The sequence below is a fragment of the Triticum urartu genome, chromosome 2 (genome assembly GCF_003073215.2).
Source record: "Triticum urartu cultivar G1812 chromosome 2, Tu2.1, whole genome shotgun sequence".
NCBI lineage: Eukaryota > Viridiplantae > Streptophyta > Magnoliopsida > Poales > Poaceae > Triticum > Triticum urartu.
Genome location: NC_053023.1, coordinates 232068736 through 232091412, shown reverse-complemented (window position 1 = coordinate 232091412; position 22677 = coordinate 232068736).

Here is a 22677-nt window from a genome sequence, read left to right as displayed (position 1 = left end):
CCCCTACCTGGCGCGCCAAAGATGTCGGTGGGAACAACACCTATGGGACCACAAGAATCCCTACTGTGGTTAGCGGGGCGTGGGGTCGTGAGAAGAGCGGATCAAACAGATAGCACACGGTTCGTTTATCTAGGTTTGGGCCGCGAGGATGCGTAAAACCCTACTCCTGCTTTGGTGGATTGTATATCTATGTTCTTGAGCTAGCTATGGGGCGTGAGGAGCTCCAAAAAGTTGAATCCTTCCTCTGATCGCCTCGGGCCTCCTTTTATAGAAAAAGGGGTTGACACAGTGGCACACAGGAGGTGGAAAGGGTACAGTGCTGCGAGGTTATCCCTCGCATCACATGACAAGGCGCATTTAATGCGTCTTGCTTAGGTGTCCTTGCTTTATAGGGGACGGGGGAGAAACCTGTCTCGTCCGTCGCCGCTCCTTCTTGTGTCGACACAAGCCGTGGCCAGCGACGCCTGCGATGCCATGTAGGTAGGCAGGAAGCTAAGGTGGCGCAGTGGTGGGTCTTCACGAAGATCTGCATGCCGCCACGCGGGTGCCTGCCCAGCTGGTTGGGTCGGCAGCTGCATGCATGCGGTGCTGGAGGTTTAGTCGGCGTGGGCCTGATGGTGGCCCTGTGGGTGTCCTTGGCAAGGGCCTTGCTGGGGCCCCGGCAAGGGTCTTGCCGAGGCGCCTGCTGTCATCCCCGGCAAGGCGTTTGCCGGGGGCGTTGTGGTCTTCCTCGGCTGGGATCCCGCCAAGGGTTGTCGTCTCCTTAGTGCGTATCTGATCTTGAATGTCTTCACAATGATCTGCATGCCGCTACGGGATGTCTCCCGAATCCTTGCCCTTTGGGGGCAGTGGACTCAAGGGTGATTTGCTCCGTAGGCGCGGGACGAGTCGCCGCGGCAAGGGTCTTGCCGGGGCTGCTAGAACTGTCTCCAGGCAAGGATCTTGCCGGGGGAGTCCGCTTCGTCCCCTTTGCTCCTCGTGGCCTTGGCCTTGGCGTCGTTCTAGTTCTCTTGAGCTTCGGTCTTACCCTGGCTCACCTCCCTTGCCTTGCTTGGTGTGGTGGTATCCGCGGCTCAGACTGCCCGTGCACAGTTATAGGGGTACAAAAAGTGTACCCCTCTTCTTGTACACCGACAGGTTGGGAACCCTAGGGGGTGCCCCCACCAATTTGGGGGGCAAGTCCCCCCTTGGCCGCTGCCCCCCTTTAGATGCATCTTGGGGGCGGCCCCCTCTTCCCTTCCCCCTATAAATAGTGAGGGTGTGGGAGGGCAGACGCACCCCTTCCCCTGGCGCAACCCTCCCCTCCTCCAACTCCTCCTCCTCCTCCATGGTGCTTAGTGAAGCTCTGTCGGAGAACCACGAGCTCCACCACCACGCCGTCATGCTGCCGGAGTTCTCCCTCAACTTCCCCTCTCCCCTTGCTATATCAAGGAGGAGACGTCCCCGGTCTGTACGTGTGTTGAACGCGGAGGCGCCATCTGTTCAGCGCTTGGATCGGATCTTCCGTGATTTGAATCGTCCCGAGTACGACTCCATCAACCGCGTTCTTGTAACGATTCCGCTTAGCGATCTTCAAGTGTATGAAGATGCACTCCTTCTCTCTTGTTGCTAGCATCTCCTAGATTGATCTTGGTGACACGTATGAATTTTTTTGAATTCTTACTACCTTCCCCAACATTTACATCATTGGTGGTTTCCACCGTGGCGAACTTGTAGTCGGTGTTGTTGACAAACCTGTTGAAATGGTTGCAAGGCTCTATGGCCATGCAGTAGTGGTAGACGAGGACATGATGGCGCACACACAACTGGGCAACGACAACCTTATGATCTATGCCGGGATGACCGGCGGTGTACTGGAGGTCGATGCCGACCACCTTGTACTTGTCTCAAGCAAGCAACTGCTCAACGTTGTTGATGTAGTCGTCCACCATGGCCGGGTCGGTGGTGTACGCCACCAAGAGATCCGTCTCCCTTGTGTGGGTCCCCACTCTATGCTCGCCGAACTCCATTGGAGCGCCGCTAGACATCCCCTCTCTATGTGTTGTCGTGGGTGTGCTTGTTGTGTTGTTGGGACCGATCGAAAGGTTGAAGAGACTAAGGTTATAATGGTCGCGGGAATTAAAGGGGAAGCCGCATGGCCAGGAATATCGGTAGGCCCTGATGGCAGTTCTAATTTGCAGCGCGTAACTCCATCGTGCCGCACGTAACTGCATCGCGTGGCAACGCGCGTGGCGCAACCGCATGCATATGGGGCCCCCGACGTGATCGTGCGCACGCCCAACTGCTGGCAGAGCGCGAGTAGAGCGCTCCGTGGTCGCCTCAATGGCGAGCAACCATATGTATAACAGAATAATATTCTGTTGCCCTCACGTCCTATAGAGTCTCGATCTGCAATTTCCAAACCGGTATGGAGGAAAGAAACAGCAACCCCAATGGCCCAAAAGCAAAACAGAAAAATGCACGCCCTCACCCCCGTGATCCCACACCCGTCACTCCCCACGAACCCGCCACCTCCCTCCCTCCCTCCTAAACTGGCACTCCCTTACCTTGCGCCGACAGCCGCCCTCCCTCGCACGCCGTCCTCCTCCACCCCCACGCTCAGGACGCCTTCCTTCATGCAATGCGATCGCCTTCTCCTCGCGCGCCGGCCTCCTCCCTACCCCATGCTCCATCTGCCTTTCTTCCCGTGCTCCGGCCGTCTTCCTCCCTATGCTCTGGCCGCCTTCCACCCCATGCTCCGGCCTCCTTCCTTCCCGCAACCCGTCTGCCTCCCTCCCCGCGCTCCGTCCACCTTCCTCCCCGAGATCCGTCCACCTTCTCCCCTGAGATCCCATGGCCGTACCACCGCCGGCCAACCCCTCCATCTGTAAGTAAGGGCACTGGGCCGCCCTCCACACTGGGGGCCTTGCTAGCCATCAGTGGGGGAAGCGGAGTGGCTGCCATGGCGGGGGTGGAGACGAGTTCGTCCTGGGCGTGCGCGTCCCGGAGAAGTCCATCTGCAATTTGGGTACCTCGCCAAGACCTCATAGTGCTCGTCCCAGACTACTCTCCGAAGCCACTCGAGGTATGCGTGCACATCTGCATTTCAGTCGACAAAAATCAGCAGAATTGGTACTATGAACTTCTATGCTAGTCGGTCTTGTGTGTTACTTTAATGTTGGACTGAGGAATTTGGCATTGAAATGAAATCATATACAAGCTGAAACATAGAGCTCGCAGCTTCTATTTGTAGTTTGAACTTAGGCTCGTCTCTCTCCCTCGGTCGTACTTCAATCGTTCTTTGCCATGATGTTGAATCAAGTAACTATGTGTGCATTGCAGCAGTAATGTTTATTTGGTGTAGAAAGGTCACAAAAAACCATCTTGATTAATTAGCATTTTGCAAGGGCATGCTTTGGCAATTAACTACTGAGTGCATCTATCTTTCCCCTGGAATATGTGCAGTGTGGTGTCGTTAGTATGCTGAAGATGAAGTTTCCCCAAGCCCTCGGGCGCCGGCCCCTCCCCGCGAAGCTCCCAGTCGCCATCTACGCCAAGTCTGCACTCGATCTACAGTTCGTTGTTGGCTAGCTGAAGGTCCAGGTTCGCTAAAAAACCAGTGCATCTTTATATATTGTTCAGTTCATCTACTTGCCAATCATAAGTCCAATTTCAGATATGAATGAAGCTCAAACTAAGTTAAACAATTATTTTCTTCATAAATGAGTTTTTGTTGGTTAATTCCTTTTTATGGACAGTACAAATGCACACTATTGTGTGGTGCATCTGTTTATTGTAATTGTGGTTTGGTGTTCAGAAGAAGATAACAAAAAAGGTTCATAAAAGAACCCAAAAACAGTCCATAGTTTTGGAAGCCCAAATTTCAGTTCAACATGTCTTCTATCATCAGCTCATTAAGAACCCCAGAAACGATTCAATGTGTGTGTGTGTTCAAAGAAATAACAAAAATGGAGGTTCAGAGATGGCACCGAGAGAAGTTGGAAAAAACGGTTTCAACATAATAAAATAATTGCAAAATGTTTCTGTATTTGGGTTATAAAATAATCATCTCGGTTCAACGAGTTAAAATAGTCTTAGCTCAATTAGTTAAATCATCTCAGTTCTACTATATTTGTTGTGACAAGAATGGTTCAAGATTAGTTAATCCATCCTCCACTTCCTCCACAAGAAAATGAGCTCTAAAGATTCAGTATTTCACCTTGCATAACAACTCAGAGAACTACCTCTACAGACCTGGCTAGAAGGAGCATCGCTAATAGGATGCACAAAACATAAAGAAAAGATTTTTGCACCATTGTATCTACCCCAAGCCAGTCTGGATAGTTGAGGAGTTGTGTCATGGTCGCCTGGTGGTGTCCTTGTCACTGTCCGTCTGCACGCTGGCCGCGAGGGCTAGCAAGATGTTGCATGCGCCGATGAAGATTCCATATCTGACTAGCAGCTGGTCAGATGCCTGTGTGTGTGCCTTAATTCTTTCTGACTACTAGCACTTGGTTTATCATCAGTAGGTAGTTTGTCTAAAGTTATCTGGATTGGATTGATGTCTTGTTAACCTAAAAAATGCATATTGTTAGCACTTGTGGTTTGCTTATGTATATTATGGGAATTCTTTGGCTGCACTGCAATGCTCTAGTCGGGTGGCAGCAAACCAAACAGAGAGGGCAAGTGAGAGACGAAGCCTCCTCCGCCTAGGACATCGGAGAGTCGAACCCCAACGGCCATTTTCTTGGCAGGCTAGCACTCGCTTTGGCGGCATGGAAGATGAGTGTGCCCTATATGCGGTGAGTCATGTAGGCTGCAACTAGATTCCCAATTTTCCATGTATGTAGATTGGATGTCATATGGTTATCTATCCAAAATTTCCATTGTTGCATATTGCGTTACCCCATTCGGATTCAGTTATGAAGCATGTTGGTGCAACACGAAAATCAAAATTCATAAGTTGAATCCAATTTTGTCTTCTTCCACTCTCTGGATACGAAGTTGCAGAAAGGATGTGAACATAGTATCTTCCCATGTTTGTACAACTAAAACATACACTATGTGTAATCGTTCATTATGTGTTTCATCATCAGTTCAAAAATAATAATTTGCTTCGTGTCTGCTACTGAAAGTGACACGGTTCAGTCTACTTCCACCTGTAGTATGATACTAATAGATGAACATTGCTTGTTTGTACTGAGGTGTCTAATATCAACCACACTGCTTGTGTACTAATGTTGTTTGCTTGTGTACATATGCTTCATTTTTTGTGGTAGTACAAGTATAATTGTTTAAAAGGTACAAATGTATGTCTCCATAAAAGAAAAAATGTCATGTATTCATGAATTTGCTACTAGTGTAGCAGCCCAGTATGTATTTTATCATCAGTTCATAATGGAAAGTTGAATCAGTGCAGGGTTGTGTTAAAAAAATCAGTTTTATATTGTATGGTAGTTCACTGTATAGAAAATTTGTAATAGTTCGGCCAGAATAAAGTTCGCATAGTTCATACTTGCGAGGCAGTAATGTTCAATGAGAGAAACCATCAGTTCAAATATATATGCAAGAGTTTGAGAGCATAAAACATGTATTTTTTTCTTTTGATGCGTTTAATTTTTGAATATCCAAGACATTAGTTTAGTAGTTGGTACTAACTACTCCAGTTTTTTATTTGATGTACCTATGGTGTCTAGTTTCTTTTGTTAGTTCAATTTCTAAATTTCATACAGTTCAAATAGTCAACGTGGTTAATTGTTGGCTGGTGTGTGTGCAGGGTACCGTGACATTGAGTAGGCGCGAAGTGTATCACTCTAGCACGCCAAAGCTCCAGTGGATGTCAATGTCTTCTCCACTGTAATGGAAGCTCCTCTGTTCGAGTTGACCACTGGTCATCGTCCAAGTTGAGCACTAGGTGCCATACAAGTTCAAAGAGGGTTGTATGCAAGTACATAAGTTTGTTTTAGTGAGAAAAATGTGGGGTTTTGACAATATTCTATATGATTCATTTATTCAACCTTAGAACTTGGCGATATTCAGTCTATTTTTCTATGATGAAGGCACACATGAAGTCATGTGCAATGGTTACCCCCCTAGTGCTTCAAAGATTTGTATTTTGTTTGTTCAAATGTGGTGTGCGCCTGTTTGATGAGGCAAAACAAAGTAAAATAGTAAAAATGTTATTAAAGACACTTGGAAGTACAAATGTATAAAATAAATAAGTTCTGATTTTTGTCAGGTAGGAAATTTGGAGAAGAAAACATAAGTTTTTAAAAATAAGAAAATGGTAAAAATGTAAGTCCATTCAACCATATAAACAATAAAGGTAAGATGGTGATGACACCGTCAGTAAGGATAAGGATGGGAAAGAAGATTAAAAACTGAAACTAAAAGAACATTGAGTGATTATTTCTTGAGAAGTACAAAGAAGATTAAAAACTAAAACTAAAAGAACATCGAGTGATTATTTTTTGAGAAGTACAAACTCTCTAGTACCGTGAGTACCATAAATAAAAAAATAAAATATTGCATCAGTTCTAACTCAAGGGATAATAAATTTGCAAAAAAGAATTGTAGCAGTAAAAGTTCAGAGGTAAAAAGCAATTTAATAAATGAAAGACCACAAGTTCACAACTACAAAAGTTGTATGTTCAAACATGACGTCTCGGATAAGTTTGGGAAAAAGCTCAAACAAAATAAAAACCCACGAAAATTCAAATGTTAAAAGTTCAAGTCATAAAACGCGGGAAGTACAAAACATCGTTGCAAAAAAATTTGGGTTTTAAAAAAGAAACACACAAAACATTTTCTTTTCGAAAAAAATGTCATTCAGTTCAATGATATAAACCATGCAAGTTCGAGTACTATGAAAACCGTAAACCATTGAAAAGTTACCAGGAAAAGTCGTACCAAAAAAGAGAGTAAAATCTAGTATGTGAAAACACGCTTAGTACAAAGCCATACGGACATCAGTCCAAGTACTTTTTTGGAACCATTCAAAACTACTCTATGAAAAATACCTCCTCTGTACAAAAACTCACGAAGAGATCAGTATGAGTGCCGCCGCGAGCGTTGTTGTCATTGTAGCGACAAGACCTCAAACGGTCCAATCTCTGTGCTCCGGTATCATCCATAGATCAGTAGTGCTGACACCACACAGTACTTGAAGGATATATAACAGAGTAGCAATCACACACTTATTACATCGAGTGTCTCAAAAGAGAACTTATTACAATAAATATGGCTTAAGGCCATCTAATAATGATAATAGCGGAAGGCTTGGAAAATAAGTGAGTCCATCAACTCCAATGACATCACTGAGTATAGAACCACGACCTAAAGGCACCTTACTCGTCGTCTGAAAAGTCTGCAACATGAACGTTGCAGCCCGAAACGGGTCAGCACATGGAATAAGCTGGCAATGTAACACATAGAGAGCAATTAAGGAATAAAACTATACTACATGCATATTTGGCTGGTGGAAAGCTCTATGGTTACAGTTTTGCATAAAGCCAATTTTTCCCTACTGTAAAGGAATACATTTTATTTAACTATCATGGTGGTTGTTAAACATTGAGAGTGTAGACACCCTCTCAATCCCAATTAAACATCATCATTAAAACCCAACAAAGTTAATTAGAGTAACATGATGAGATTCACATGATAATCCAAGTACTAGATACTCAAGATGTCCATAACTGGGGACACGGCGAACCATGATTAGTTTATACACTCTGCAGAGGTTTGCGCACTTTTCCCCACAAGACTCGATCTCCTCTGTTGGGATTCTCGCACTACATGGTGTTTGAGAAACGGATGACCGAGACATAGTCTTTCAGAAGCGCTAGCACCTTACGATCGGGTAGACCGTTACACCTACTTTCCCCTACATCTGCTAGTCTACCACTGTAAGAGCTCGCACAATTTAATCAACTATGCTAGAGCCCATAGTAGCTTGTGGCTGCACACGGAAGTTTCTAATATGAATAATCTCATGATCCCTTGGAGCCTGGGTGGCGGTCCAAAAGAAAAACAGGCAATCGCTGGAATACCCAGGTGCCTCAATCCACCCAGATGTGTATTTAAGTTGCCACCTTAGATAAACCATTAATTTAACAAACTCACATCTGTCATGGATACACTCACCCAATCCACGTCTACTAGCATAGCATGGCATAATAAGCAAACGTTGAAGTAACTCCCAAAGGTTTGATAATAACAGGTAATAGGTACTACCTCATCTACTTCCCAAACCCACAATTTAATTAGATCCTAATCATGCAATGTGTGAGGATTGATCTAATGCAATAAAAATTGGGTAATAGGAAGTATGATCAAAGTGTTACTTGCCTTGCTGATGATCTGCAAAACCTAGCGATTCGAAGTAGCAAGCGGCACACTCTTGATACTCTATCGCAAACAAACAAGCATACAATAACTACTCAACTAATGCACAGGTAAAACTCAAATAAGAGATCTAACCAGAAAGATCAACTTAAGAACTCCGGTTGGCAAAAAGAACCAAATCGAAAGAAGCAACAAAGATCAAACAGCAAAAGAAACAAGCTTCGTTTACTAATCTGGAACTAGGTCAAATTTTACAGAGGCAAAAACTGGTTTGGGTTGGTTAAACAGAAAGAGGGTTTCGAGACGAAACTCCAGGCGCTTGAATCGCCTGATTCCGATAAACGAGCGAAAAGTTATACTAGAACGAACATCGGATTACAAATCGCGATCAGAAAAATCACGGAATAAATCCGAGAAAAAGAAAAACGACAAACAGATGAACGAACGAACGTTCGTTATCTAGATCTAAACGATGAACGCGTTCGTTAAAACGAACGAATGAGCGAACGCTCGCTAATTAAACTAAGACGGAAAAAACTGATCTATCTAAAAAATCGAAACAAAAAAACAAAAATAAACCGGTGAAAACCAACGGTTTTCTAAAAAACCGGCAGCGACGGCGGAGTTGACCTCCTCAGCGGCGGGCTTCGGCGGCTGCGGGGCGGCGGCGCGGTTGGCTTAGGGTTAGGGTTGGGGCGGCGGCGGCTTTGGGCTGGCTCGGCCCGGGGTCGCGGTATATAAAGGCCTCAGCCAGGGAGTCCTGGCCGGACACGGCCCGTAGGTCGGTTCAGACTTTTTTTAAATAATTATGCTCAGAAAAAAAACAAAAGAAATACTAAACGGACTCAAAAAATCCCGAAATAAATTTTCCCCTACTTCTAAAATCAAGCCGCACAGGATGAACATTTATTTGGGGCCTAAATGCAATTTTGAAAAACGAGCATTTTTCCTAAATCCAAATAAAATTGCAAATAAAATCTTATTTGATTTTCTTATTAAATCCTCAATATTTCTTTATTTTGGGAAAGTCATTTTATTCCCTCTCTCATATTTTGTTAATAGAAATAATTGAAGATAAAATAAATAAAATCAAGTGATCCTATTTTCAAAATTTGAGAAAAACTCAAATATGAAAATAACGAAATCCCCAACTCTCTCCGAGGGTCCTTGAGTTGCGTGAAATTTCTAGGATCAACCAAAATGCAATAAAATATGATATGCAAAGATGATCTATTGTATAACATTCCAAATTGAAAATTTGGGATGTTACAAACCTACCCCCCTTAAGATGAATCTCGCCCTCGAGATTCGGGTTGGCTAGAAAATAGGTGAGGGTGGTCCTTCAGAAAAGCTTCCTCTCGCTCTCAGGTGGCTTCATCCTCCGTGTGGTGGCTCCACTAAACTTTGCAAAACTTCATAACTCTGCTGTGGGTTACTCGGCTGGCATATTCGAGAATCTTGACTGGTTTCTCCTCGTAGATCAAATCACTGTCCAACTGAATCGCTTCCAGCGGCACTGTACCTCTCAGCGGTATATCAGCCATCTCCGCGTGGCACTTCTTCAACTGTGAAACGTGGAACACGTCGTGAACTCCTGACAATCCTTCGGGCAACTCCAACTTATAAGCTACTTCTCCCATACGCTCCAAAACCTTGTATGGTCCTACAAAACGTGGCGCTAACTTTCCCTTAACTCCAAAGCGCTTAACTCCTCGAAGTGGAGATACTCGAAGATAAACTCGGTCTCGGACTTCGTAAACTGTCTCCTTGCGTTTAGAATCTGCATAGCTCTTCTGCCTGGACTGGGCTACCTTGAGCCTATCGCGAATCAATTTCACTTTCTGTTTAGACTCCTTAATCAGATCCGGTCCAAACAACTGGCGGTCTCCAACTTCATCCCACGACAATGGGGTCCTGCACCTCCTTCCGTACAAGGCTTCGAAAGGGGCCATCTTCAAACTGGATTGATAACTGTTATTGTAAGAGAACTCTGCATATGGCAAATTCTCGTCCCAACTAGATCCATAATCTAGCACACAAGCTCTCAGCATATCCTCCAAAATCTGATTGACTCTCTCGGTCTGTCCATCTGTCTGTGGGTGGAAAGTTGTACTGAACTCTAGCCTGGTACCCAAAGTTTCATGCAACTGATTCCAGAACTTTGAGGTAAATTGGGTTCCTCTATCTGATACAATGCTCCTTAGAACTCCATGCAGACATACGATCCTGGTCATGTATATCTTTGCCAACTTGGCACTAGTGTAAGTAGTCTTCACTGGAATGAAATGAGCTACCTTTGTCAAACGATCGACTACAACCCAAATCGAGTCATAGCCTGAACGAGTTCTGGTCAATCCTATGATAAAATCCATGCCTAACTTATCCCACTTCCATTCGGGTAGCAATCCTGATGCTCTGCCTTTACTCTCTGACATACATCAGAAACTGCTACATACTCCGCAATATCCTTCTTCATTCCGGTCCACCAGAAAGTATCCTTTAAATCCAAATACATCTTGGTATTTCCTGGGTGAATCGAATATGGTGAATCATGGGCCTCTTGTAGAATCAACTTCCTGATCTCCGAATCATTAGGCACATAAACACGGTCTTCACACCATAAGGTATAGTGCTCATCCTCACGAAATCCTTTAGCTTTTCCTTTGCTCATTTTCTCCTTAATAGAAGCAATCTCCTTGTCAGTCCTTTGAGCTTCTCTGATCTTATCCATCAAAGTAGACTGAATCTCCAATGCTGCTACATAGCCTCTCGGGACTATCTCCAAACATAGCTCACGAAGATTTTTGGCTAACTCCCTTGGTAAATCTCCTGTCATTAGGGTGTTGACATGACTGTTACGGCTCAGCGCGTCAGCTACTACGTTAGCCTTTCTGGGGTGATAATGCAATCTCATATCATAATCCTTGATGAGCTCCAACCATCTCCTTTGCCTGAGATTTAACTCCATCTGCGTGAAAATGTACTTTAAACTCTTGTGATCCATGTACACCTCACAATGGTTTCCAATGAGGAAATGTCTCCAAGTCTTCAACGCATGCACTACGGCTGCTAACTCCAAATCATGCGTAGCATAATTCAACTCATGAGGCTTAAGCTGTCGTGAGGCATATGAAACAACTCTTCCTTCCTGCATAAGCACTGCTCCAAGTCCTCGACGTGAAGCGTCGCAATACACCTCATAATCCTTGGTCTGATCTGGCAATATCAACACTGGTGATGTAACCAAATGTTTATTCAACTCCTGGAAACTTGCCTCACATTCCTCGGTCCATATGAACTTGGTATCCTTCTTCAACAACTCCGTCATAGGCTTCACAATCTTCGAGAAATTTTCAATGAATCTCCGGTAGTATTCTGCAAGTCCAAGAAAACTCCGGATCTCTCCAACTGTTGTTGGCGCTTCCCAATTTGTCACAGTGTCAACCTTGGTGGGATCTACTGCTATACCTTCTCCGGATATAACATGTCCGAGAAATCCAACTTCCTTTAACCAAAATTCACATTTGCTAAACTTGGCATATAACCGATGTTCTCTGAGTTTACCAAGTACCAAGCGCAAATGCTCCTTATGCTCCTCTTCATTTTTCGAGCAAACCAGAATATCATCAATGAACACTACGACGAACTTATCCAAAAACTCCATAAATACTTTGTTCATCATGTTCATAAAATATGCAGGTGCGTTAGTGTCGGTGTCAAAACCGGCGGATCTCGGGTAGGGGGTCCCAAACTGTGCGTCTAGGCCGGATGGTAACAAGAGGCAGGGGACACGATGTTTTACCCAGGTTCGGGCCCTCTTGATGGAGGTAAAACCCTACGTCCTGCTTGATTGATATTGATGATATGGGTAGTACAAGAGTAGATCTACCACGAGATCAGAGAGGCTAAACCCTAGAAGCTAGCCTATGGTATGATTGTATATTATGGTTGTTGTCCTATGGACTAAAACCCTTCGATTTATATAGACACCGGAGAGGGTTAGGGTTACACAAGGTTGGTTACAAAGGAGGAGATATCCATATCCGTATTGCCTAGCTTGCCTTCCACGCCAAGTAGAGTCCCATCCGGACATGAGACGAAGTCTTCAATCTTGTATCTTCATAGTCTAACAGTCCGGCCAATGGAGATAGTCCGGCTGTCCGGAGACCCCCTAATCCAGGACTCCCTCAGTAGCCCCTGAACCAGGCTTCAATGACGATGAGCCCGGCATGCAGTATTGTCTTCGGCATTGCAAGGCGGGTTCCTTCTCTGAATACATCACAGAAGAATTTGAATACGAGGATAGTGTCCGACCCTGCAAAATAAGTTCCACATTCCACCGTAGAGAGAATAATATTTTCGCAGATCTTATTTGCTGGCTTGTTTTGGCAGCATGACATTACGTCATGGCCCGGTGATTATTCGAACCATTTCTTTTAACCAGCCCCGCACATAATGCGAGGCAGTTTTTCGACACGTCTTGTCAAAGCAGAGATCGTGTCCCCTTATTACGGGATTCTCATCAATACGGGCATGGGTAACCCAACCGTGTCATCAATTGCAGCGCTTGGGGGATAAGGGAGTTTTACCAGGCAAGTGGGGATGCTTAGTTTCGTCCGCCCATATAAAGGGATAAGGATTCACCTTTCTATCCACGCCTTCTTCCTCCTTTGCTCATCCGTTTTCGCACACTCGAGCTCTAGCGCCCAAGTCCGCACTTCCCACCTCGACCTTCTCCAATCATGTCAGGAGCGGGAAGCAGGTGGATGGTCTCCTCCGTCATGGAGGGAGACATCAAGAAACTGAGGAGAGCCGGATACCTGCCCGACGACATCGCGCACCGGCTCCCAGATGAGGGGCAGCTCATCCCCACCCCCAGGCCCCATGAGAGGGTAGTATTCCTCACCCATTTCCTCCATGGACTGGGATTCCCTCTCCATCCCTTTGTCCGGGGCTCATGTTTTATTATGGCCTGGATTTCCATGATCTGGCCCCGAACGTAACATGGCTCGAGGGCTCCTTTGTGGAAACCATAAAGGGTTGGCAATCGGGGTGGTTCTATATCACCGAGCCACGCGACCCTGCATGGGCAGCGGCCCCCGAGTTCCGATCTGGCATCCCCACGCGGCTCACCTCCTAGAAAGAGAAGGGCCTGTCCTGGGGTAGTTCGAAAGAGCTGACCGGACTCCAAACATGTATTCAAAACATGGTGGACAAGAAGCTCAAGCTTGTCAACATAGTCCAAGTTATGCTCATCCGCCGGATACTCCCGTGCCAACAACGGGAGTTCAACTTGTGGGAGTTCAATCCGGCGCACCACCGAACTCTGAACAGGCTCTTCAACACGACTCATGAAGACGCCTGGAGGGTGCTGTTCAAAAGTGCTGAGGTCCCCCCCCCAATTACTGAGGATCGCGGATTCAGCGCGAAGCGCCAAGCCAGTGTGGTAAGCTGCTTTACCTTTCACAGGATAATTATTTTTTATATAGGTTGACTCTATGCGGGATCTAAACTCCCGTACCTTTAACAGGACTGACAAAAGATGGCCGGACAGATCAACTGTCTAACTCCTTTGCCCGAAGGCCCCGTAGACGCTCTTCTGGCGAAGATGTTGACTCCGGCCCCTTATACGGTGCCGAAGAAGACCAAGAAGGCCAAGGGAGCCCGAAAGAGTTCCCGACGCCAGGCGTCGTCGGACTCACCGTCCGATGACTCTGCGGCGCACTCTTCCCCCGAAGACGAGGAAGAAGAAGAAGAAGATGCTCCCCCACCGACTGGGGGAGACAAGAAAAGGAAGGGCGCCCCAACTGGGGAGGCCGGAGGGTCCAAGAAGGGAAGGACTCTCCTTCCGGATGGTTCCACCGCCAACGAAGGCGAAGACGAGTGGTTGCCCAGGGTCAAGCCCCCGGGGAGATCGTAAGTATTCGGATACCAGAGTAACTCATAGGATTCCTTTGTCGCACTGCTTTCTCTAACACCGAACGCAATTATGTAGGCCGCCACGAGCCAGTATCGATGTATCATCGGACGGCTCCTTGGGCTTGTTGGACATGGATAGCGATCCAGTCCCGACCGCCACCTCCCCTCATCCTGCCGACGACGCCGAGGTGTTGTCTCAAGAGGCACCGGATCGAGGGGAGACAGCCCCGGAGGCGCCTCAAGGCGACCTTCCGGACTCCGGGAGCCGAGGGGACAGGGCCCCTGAGGGCTCCGATTTCGGCCCTCAGCCGAACACCGCGCCGGAACCTCCAGCGGTTCCGGGCTCGAGCAGGCGGCCTCCTTCTAAGAGGGGCAAGACGCCTGTGCCAGTTACCTCTGTCCAACCAGAAGCGCCAGACAATCTGCTGGAAGCGCTTCGCAGCGCTTCCATCGACGAGGAGCACCGCACTATCATGAGTGCGGTGATCCAGAAGGTTCAGTCCGCCAAGAGCGGATTGACTGAAGCCCGTGCCAGCCTTCTAACAGGCTTCGAGGTAAGTGTTTTAAAATGTAGTAGAAATATTACCGCATAGACAGTAGCCCCTGATGCTCTGTTCGGTGTTCACAAAGAAAAGCCGAATAGAGGATCAAATAATATCACAGGAGTCTAATATAAGTATGTCAATATGCGTATGCAGGCTTCGCTGTTGGCGTCCGCCGCACTGACTGCGGAGGTCGCCGTACTGAAGCAGGACCTCGAGGGGTCCAGGAAAGAGCTCGGTCTTGCCAAGAGGCAGCTCGAGGAGAACAGGGGTAAGTAATGCTCCGTCTATAGATATGTATATATAAAAAAGGACGTGATTGCAAAATGACAGGACCATTGTATGTTTGCCAGGGGCCACGGCCGAGGTGGCGACCCTGAAGCAAGCGCTAACCAAGGCCAAAGATAAAGCGGCCAAGGAGCGCACCGAGCGAGAGAAGCACGAGGCTCGGGTGGGCGAGGTGCAGCAAGAGCTCCAGGCTCTCGTGAAGAAGCACGAGGCGTTGGAGCTTGACTCGAAGACGCGAGAGTCTGAGCTTGCCGCGGCCCTTGAGAGCGCAAAGAGTGCCAAGGCCGAGGCCCAGAAGGCCCTCCAAGAGATTGACGCGATGAAGAAGATAGCGGCGGGTAAGGCTTTCTATATGCAAAGCAAGCATGTAAGAGTAAATTACCGATTACTTACCCGGATCCGGAGCCCTTCAGGAGCATTCGCAGATTTGCCCCGCAGTGTGTCCGATGCCGCACAATTTTACCAGGCCGAGGACGGAAGCTCGACGGAGAAGCAGTTCTGGTCTCAGTATGCTGAGGCCGAACATCCGGTGCCAATGAGCGACCAGCTGAAGCAGATGGTCGAGCTACATAAGGCGGCCGATCAGGCCATGAAGAGCTTTATAGTCTAGTTGTGGCCTGGCGACGCCCTTCCGAACAGCTTCTTCGGCCTGGTGAGGCGGCTTGTGGATGCCTGCCCGCGGCTGGAGGTCGTCAAGCGATCTGTCTGCATTGAAGGTGCACGCCCGGCTTTCGCCCATGTGAAATTGCAGTGGGTCAAGCTAGACGCCGTGAAGCTGATCAAGGAGGGGCCGCCAGACGGCAAGGAGCACCGCCACCCTGAGATGTACTACGAGGGTGTTCTGCCAGGTGCCCGTCTCATCGCGGACGAGTGTTCAAAAGATGTAATATTTGAGTAAACTTGCTCGTGTGATCCTGTATGATGAAAACTTGTTTCATATGCGCTATGCAATGCTTGTGTGAATTTAAAATATTACCTTCTGTTTGGCCGTTTATTCAATCTGAGAGATGGCCAGTCCTCGGCTTCTGCCCCCATGCCACGAGTGCTGGGGTGTTCGGGATAAACCTGAGCACTCTTGTTCCCATATTTGGGTCCTTCGAGGGAGGTGCTCAGCACAACGAACAAGGCAACCAGACTAATAATTCTTTATCACTCTCACTTAGCCATAGAATTCTATAATTTTAAATTTCGGCGAAGCCCCTGGTATTCGGAAGGCCGAATTCGGGGCGCGATACACGCCTGTAAGACGGATAGGGTCGGCCCCTCGCCCTAAGCGGCATAAGTCTTTAGGGACTCGAAAAACCTCATCGAACAGCGACCAGTCTCTCGCCTTATCATGACAGTCGGATTTAGCTTTCTCTACTGAGGTGCTAAGCCCGGCAGAACCGGGGCACAATCGCAGTAGTTCTCCTAACGCTACCTTAGCCGATACAGCGGAACATAAGGTACCAAAACATAGGAGTCGGGCAAACCCAACATTTGACCAAAGACATGATTCGGAGCTGATGCATATAATGCTATAACTTCGGGGTGCCGCACTTGTGAAAGTGTTTGGACTTTTCACACCGTATTGTGGGGTACGTAAGCCCCTGGTGTATTGGTCGTATCATAGTGTACGGTTGCAAGGCGTCATTAATGAACACACATATATATATATAACAAGAATGCAATAATAGTCGTAATGTCATGCATTATTTATTAAAAAATTGCATTAAAGCAGAGTGATACATATAGTGCGATAAGCAAAGAGTAGGACTATGTCCCTTCCAAGGGCAAGCTGAGGAATGATGTTAAATTGAATATTTCACTCGTTACTGTAATCAATCTGGGAATTCCGTGGTATGACGTAGTTGTTTGCTTCCTTGGTTGCTGCATCGTGTGTTCGGCAATAGTGCTGCCGGACAGTGTTTCCAGAGATTAAGGTCTTGAAAGAAAAAGAAAAATAACCAAACGGGAAGCCCCTAGTGCAGTTTAGGCCGCGCCTTGTGGCGTGCCGCAGTTGTGCCCCCCTCCCCACCTGTGCCCATGGTATTTTTAATGCGTAATTATGTACGCGCGGCACGAGTTTTGCCGTTGGGCTGGGATTGGGGTGGCCGTCGTATTGCTATGCGAGATCAAATCACGCCAGGCGGTCTATTTGCCGATTGCCCCGAGCGCGCTTGAAGGTGTCCGGGCTATGAAGCACCGAACTGGTTGATTGCCTTGAGAGGCTGCTTTGTGTTTCTGCTGCGAGGGCTGCGGTGTGCTCCTCTGTTCGGAGAGAGCGCTCTGTGTTTCCATTGACTGTAATAACTCCACGAGGTCCTGGCATCTTGAGCTTAAGGTATGCATAATGCGGTACCGCATTGAATCTAGCAAATGCGGTTCCCCCCAGCAGCGCGTGATAACCACTGCGGAACGGGACTATATCGAAGATTAACTCTTCGCTTTGGAAGTTATCCATGGATCCGAGGACCACTTCCAGTGTAATTGAGCCTGTGCAATGGGCCTCTACACCTGGAATGACGCCCTTAAAGGTCGTTTTGGTGGGTTTGATCCTTGAGGGGTCTGTACCCATTTTGCGCACTGTGTCCTGATAAAGAAGGTTCAGGATGCTGCCGCCGTCCATAAGGACTCGAGTGAGGTGAAATCCGTCGATGATTGGGTCTAGGACGAGTGCGGCGAATCTGCCATGACGGATACTAGTGGGGTGGTCCCTGTGATCAAAGGTGATCGGACAAGAGGACCAAGGGTTGAACTTTGGGGCGACTGGCTCCAACGCATATACGTCCCTGGGCGCACGCTTCCGCTCCCTCTTGGGGATGTTGGTTGCGTATATCATGTTCACCATCTGCACTTGCAGGGGAAACCTCTTCTGTCCTCCAGTGTGCGGCTGCCGGGGGTCCTCCTCGTCATCGCTATGCGGCCCCTTGTCCTTGTTTTCGGCAATTAACTTGCCGGCCTGCTTGAACACCCAACAGTCCCTGTTGGTGTAGCTGGCTTGTCTGGGGTGCCGTGTATTTGACATGAGCGATTGAGTATACGGTCCAAGCTAGACGGACCCGACGTACTTTGTTTGAATGGCTTTTTCCGCTGACCGGGTTTAGAGCCTTTGAATCCGGCATTGATTGTCGTATCTTCAGTATTTTCGCTGTTAATGCGGCGCTTATGCTTGTTGCGACGTGACCTGCTATTGCCATCCTTGGTATCTGAGGTACCATGGTTCTTTGATATGTTATTACTGTGAGCCAGCCAGCTGTCTTCTCCCGCACAAAAGCGGGTCATGAGCGTCGTGAGAGCTGCCATAGATTTCGGCTTTTCCTGACCAAGGTGCCGGGCTAGCCACTCGTCTCGGATGTTGTGCTTGAAAGCCGCTAAGGCCTCCACATCCGGAAAGTCGATGATTTGATTTTTCTTTGTAAGGAACCGAGTCCAGAATTGCCTGGCCGACTCTTCTGGCTGCTGAATTATGTGGCTCAAATCATCGGCGTCTGGTGGTCGCACATAAGTGCCCTGAAAGTTGTCGAGGAATCCGGCTTCCAGATCTTCCCAACAGCTAATGGAGTCCGCTGGCAAGCTGTTAAGCCAATGCCGCTCTGGTCCTTTGAGCTTTAGTGGGAGGTATTTGATGGCGTGTAAGTCATCGCCGCGGGCCATGTGGATGTGGAGGAGGAAGTCCTCAATCCATACTGCGGGATCTGTTGTGCCGTCGTATGATTCAATATTTATAGGTTTGAAACCTTCTGGGAATTGATGTTCCATTACTTCGTCTGTGAAGCATAAGGGATGTGCGGCGCCTCTGTATTGGGCTATATCTCGACGCAACTCGAATGGGTCTTGCCCGCTGTGTTCGGCCCGGCCGGATTTGCTTTTGTTGTATCCGGCGTGACGTTTGTCGTCTCGCAGAGTGGTGCGCCCTCGTGATCCGTAGACCGATCTTGAATGCTTTGCCTTGTCCTCCAATATGTCTCACAGGTCTGGCGTATCTCCCCATGCCTTTTTATTTGAATGGCGTTGGGGTGGAGGCTGAGCTTTTGGATGGAATGCCTCTCTATCGCGGCCACGAGGTGGCCGATCGGCCGTATCATACACTTCGTCCTCCAGTCGGGGTAGTAATCTGCGCCTTGGCTAACTCTTGGAGGGGCGCTCGAGTTTATATTCCTCGGCCGCGAGGACTTGAGTCCATTTGTCAGCTAGCAGATCTTGATCAGCTTGAAGCTACTGCTGCTTTTTCTTCAGGCTATTTGTCGTGGCCATAAGCCGGCGCTTGAAGCGCTCTTGTTCGACGGGATCCTCTGGTACGGCGAGTTCATCGTCGCCGAGGCTTGCCTCATCTTCGGAGGGGGCATGTGATTGTCATCCTCCTCCTCTCCGTCTGCCGCTCTCTCAGGAGAGCTGGCTCCTCCATCCTCCCGCTCTAAATCTTGCTGGAGGGGTTTGTTGTTTTCTTCGGCACTATCCGGAGTGTTATTATCTCCTGTGCCGGTATCACCACTTTTGCTTTGGCGGGACTTAGAGCGGCGCTGCTGACATTGGCGTTTGGGTTGCTTCTTGGAGGGGTCATCCTCCGCTATCCCGTCGCCGTTGCCTTCTTTGGGTGTATCCACCATGTATATGTCATATGACGAGGTGGCTTTCCAGTGCCCTATAGGTGCTGGTTCATGTTCATTTCCTACATCGTCGTCCATACCGTCGATGTCTTCGGAGTCGAAGTCGAGCATGTTGGTTAAATCATCGACAGTGGCTACGAAGTGGGTGGTGGGTGGGCGTCGAATTTCTTCGTTGTCCGCATCCCAATCCTGTTGGCCATAATCCGGCCAGGGCTCTCCTGACAAAGAGAGAGACCTTAGTGAATTCAGAATGTCGCCGAAGGGCGAGTGCTGAAAGATATCCGTGGCGGTGAGTTCCATGATCGGCGCCCAATCGGATTCGATTGGCAGGGGCGCGGGCGGTTCGGAGTCAGAAAAAGAGTCCGACACCTTGGAGTCACGGGCTACGCAGAGGGTTAGGCTGGTGTTCGGCTCGATCGCCGTTGAGACTGCAGCCCCTGAGGCGGTGTCTAACCACCCATCCTCGACTGGCACAGTTGGCTCCGAGCTAAGGGTTGGAGCTGATGCGGGCGCAACCTCTGGGGTACTGTTCGACGGCAGAGCTAGGTCATACCCATCGTGACAGTGCGGCGCGCCCGGCTGTGGCTCAAATCCGTCGAAGATCAAGTCTCCGCGGATGTCGGTGGTGTAGTTCAAACTTCCAAATCTGACCTGATGGCCAGGGGCGTAGCTTTCAATCTGCTCCAGATGGCCAAGCGAATTAGCCTGCGGTGCAAAGCCGCCGAATACGAAGATCTATCCGGGGAGAAAAGTCTCACCCTGGACCACATTGCTATCGATGATAGTAGGAGCCATCAAGCCTAACGGCGACGACACCGAGGAACTCTCAATGAAACAACAATGTCGGTGTCAAAACCGGCGGATCTCGGGTAGGGGGTCCCGAACTGTGCGTCTAGGCCGGATGGTAACAGGAGGCAGGGGACACGATGTTTTACCCAGGTTCGGGCCCTCTTGATGGAGGTAAAACCCTATGTCCTTCTTGATTGATATTGATGATATGGGTAGTACAAGAGTAGATCTACCACGAGATCAGAGAGGCTAAACCCTAGAAGCTAGCCTATGGTATGATTGTATGTTATGGTTGTTGTCCTACGGACTAAAACCCTTCGGTTTATATAGACACCGGAGAGGGTTAGGGTTACACAAGGTCGGTTACAAAGGAGGAGATATCCACATCCGTATTGCCTAGCTTGCCTTCCACGCCAAGTAGAGTCCCGTCCGGACATGAGACGAAGTCTTCAATCTTGTATCTTCATAGTCTAACAATCCGGCCAATGGAGATAGTCCGAATGTCCGGAGACCCCCTAATCCAGGACTCCCTCAGTTAGTCAGACCAAATGACATAATGGTATACTCGTACAACCCATACCTGGTGGTAAAAGCCGTCTTAGGTATATCCTGTTCTTGAATCTTCAACTGATGGTATCCTGATTGCAGATCGATCTTGGAAAATACCTTAGCTCCTTGCAATCGATCAGACAGATCATTGATCATCGGTAATGGGTACATGTTCTTGATGGTTACTTCATTCAATCCTCGATAATCAACAACCATCCTTAACGATCCATCCTTCTTCTCCACTAGAAGTACTGGCGATCCCCAAGGCGAAGAACTTGGGCGGATATATCCTTTATCCAGTAACTCCTTAATCTGCTTCTTAATCTCTTCCAAATCCTTTGCTGGCATCCTATATGGTCTCTTAGATATTGACCCTGTGCCTGGCAAAAGCTCAATCAAAAACTCAATATCTCTATCCGGTGGCATGCCTGGCAACTCCTCTGGAATACATCAGGGAAATCCTTCACTACTGGTACTTCCTCCTGCACAACTCCTGTAAACGAATTTACTTGAGTCCTTTTAGGCACATGCCGGGATACATACTTGATCCTTCTCCCTTCTGGGGTGGTAAGCAAAATTGACTTACTGGCGCAATCGATGTTCCCTCCATACATCGATAGCCAATCCATACCCAGAATTACATCCAAACCTTGTGATTCCAAAATGATTAAATCGGAGGGAAACACATGCCTACCTATACTCAATGGCACTTGTAAACATCCTTACTAGCCATATACTCCGCTCCTGGTGAGCTTACTAACATGGGTGTTCTAAGAACCTTAGTGAGCAGGTTATACTTATCCACAAATCCCCTTGATATATATGAATGCGATGCACCAGTATCGAAAAGAACGAGTGCAGTAAATGACTTAACCAAAAACTTACCGATTACTGCATCCGACTGCTCTTCAACCTCCTCCATGTTAACATGGTTCACCTGTCCCCTATTGAAAGGGTTCGGCTTCTTCCCAGAGCTTCCATTGCCATTTCCATTCTGAGATTCAGGACATTCATTGGCATAATGTCCGGTCTTCTGGCACTTAAAGCAAGTGACTTGGCTCAGGTCTCTTTTGGCTGGGGTTGATCGGTTGGTACGATTCTGGCTGTTGCTTCCTCCATTCCCATTACCATTCTTGGGTCCATTATGATTGTGCGAGCTACCTCCTCCATGGGTATGCTGAAAATGTCCTCACGGTCTAGGGGTAAAATGTGGCTTCTGCTGAGCTCCTGAATTGTACTTCCCTTGTCCATACTTCCTCTTGCGATTCTCAATCTGCTGTTGCTTCCCTTCAATCATAAGAGCACGATCTACCAACTCCTGGTAGTTGTTGAAGGTTGCTACCATCAACTGCATGCTCAACTCATCATTCAGTCCTTCCAGAAACTTCTCCTGCTTAGCTACATCCGTAGCAACGTCATCTGGGGCATAACGTGCTAGCTTACTAAAGTCCTCCACATACCGGCCAACTGTCCGTCCTCCTTGGCGCAAGTTGTGAAACTCACGCTTCTTCATGGCCATAGCTCCTGCTGAAACATGGGCAGTACGGAAAGCTTCCTGGAACTGGTCCCATGTGATAGTGTCGATGGGGAAATGGCGGTGAAATTCTCCCACCATGATGCTGTGGGTCCGTCAAGCTGATGTGCGGCAAACTTCACCTTTTCCGCATCTGTGCATC